Source organism: Seriola lalandi, unplaced genomic scaffold, assembly GCF_002814215.2.
Source record: "Seriola lalandi dorsalis isolate HSWRI2012SDOR001 ecotype SW California unplaced genomic scaffold, Sedor1 jcf7180002054935, whole genome shotgun sequence".
Classification (NCBI taxonomy): Eukaryota; Metazoa; Chordata; class Actinopteri; order Carangiformes; family Carangidae; genus Seriola; species Seriola lalandi.
The window spans coordinates 378467-380602 of record NW_019525487.1 but is presented as its reverse complement, the minus strand read 5'-3'; positions in this window follow the sequence as shown (position 1 = coordinate 380602).

Genomic DNA, 2136 nt, shown 5'->3' with positions numbered 1-2136 from the left:
GCTGCCTTCTGAACTGAACTCTTCAGTCTTGACTGGACTCAGTTTTTCACAGCTGACTCCTAAAGAAACAGAGAACTCTGTTTTAACATGATGTAAATGTTTCAATACATAATTTACATTCATTTTGCTGCATGATCTCACATACCTGTTAGAGTAGAGACAAACAGTAGATACAGAACATAATAGTCCAATGACAGCATGTTGAATGAAGGTAATGTTGATGGTTTGTGTATTGAACTGTGCTGAATATGGGAGTTCCTCTCTCTTCTATAGTTCAGTAACAGCTCAGCTCCTCCCTGAATCTCTCCGTCTCCTCTTAGATCTGTATTTTCTCTTCTCTCTGTGACACTTCCTCCTGGTGAACAGACTGGAGCAGATTGTTTTTTTTCATTCTGTTTTTGGTTATTATTTTATACCGTGAGTTAGAAAAAGGTACCTGTGAATTTAAGGGTGAATCAACCGTTCATGATTTGCAGACACAAGAACGACATAATTTATACTTCGAATCGTAGACTGTGCAACTGAAGTCAACTGAAAATGAAATCAATTGGTATTGTCCAGTGTTACATCCAGAGTATGAGTGTTTTGCTTAAAAAGCAACAATTTAACAAGATTTGATTTCAAAAACAAAAAGTCTCTTTACTAGACATTCATTTGTAGGAAGGTGTTGAACTCAAGCATGTAACATGCAATAAACCAGCTGCCATAAATACTGGACTTAAATGTAATAAATAATCACTAGGGCTGTGAACGTTAACGCGTTAATGCTCACGATTAATCTGGAAACCTTAACGCATTACTTTTTAAAAAAAAAGAAATTTAATCATATCACCAAGTTTGACCACAACTTCCTCCTGTAGTCGTCCAGCGTGGATGTCTTACTGCCTGACGGTAAATGCAGCCAACAATGCTGAGCGAGGAGACGGATCCCTTTGTCCTTAACGGCATATTTCGATTTAGAAAGCTTTCGAATGGAAGTTTAAATAAAACCAAAGTCATATGGAAATACTGCAGTGATGAACTGTCTTTCCACCGAAGCACAGTGAGTTTGGGGTCCCATCTTCGAGCAAAGCACATCTTTGCTAATGTTAGCAACAAGTCAATAGTATTGTTTTACTAGTATTTTAAATGTATGATTAATCATGATTAATCACAGCCTGTTAATGTGATTAACTTGATTAACTTTTTTAATCGATTGACAGCAATAATAATCACATATTGTCAGCAAAACAATGGAAACTGATATAGTATAAAATAATTTAATACTAAATAATCATGTAAATGTAAATGTAGAGGACCTAGGATTGAACCGTGTGGTACACCATAATAAAACATAATTTCAGAAAATAAATGAAATGTATTTTATGTAGATGAGAATAAAATCCATTCGAACCAAAATCTATGAAATATTAAATATAACAGAATATCTGATGACTCAACCTCTATATGATTACTGGATTTTTTTTTTTTTTTTTTAAAATATTTAATGATTTACTCAAATATTTTTTTCATTGTCAATATTGTCAGAAAGAACCTCAAAAAATATTTTCCCTACACAGTTTCACTTCAGCTTTATTAGACTCTACCTCCCTCATTCAAAATGGCCGCCACTTTCTCCAACTGTTTAGGGGAGTTTGTTTGCTGAATCTGTTAGTGTGTTTTGTCAGAGTTGATGATGGTGTTGTTTGTGGTAGCATAGGCAAGATAAAGAAAACAGTGGTGGTGTGAGGAGCCTGTCTCTTATACACATCTCTGCTCATGTGAATCCTCCCACAGTGTTTGATTAGCAGCTGTAACCACGGTGACTCTGATAAAACAGGAAGTAGCAGAATCCATGTGATATGAAGCTGTGGTTTGAAAACCGCTTCCCTCCTCTTTGAAGAGGAGTCAGATATCTGTGTTCAGGTTTTTGTACAGCCTCTTCTGCACTTTGTATCACTGTGTTTCTAGAGCACAGTAGTAGAGAGCTGTGTCGTTCAGGGTTAGTCTGCTGATGGTCAGTTCAGTTGATGTGCCTGTTGTTCGGGATTGATATCGACTCGGGGTAGGATTATAATCAGCTGTGCTGCCCTTTGCTCCTTTATAGAGTATAAACTGAGGTGCCTGAAGGTCAGAATCATGTCTGTACCAGTAAAG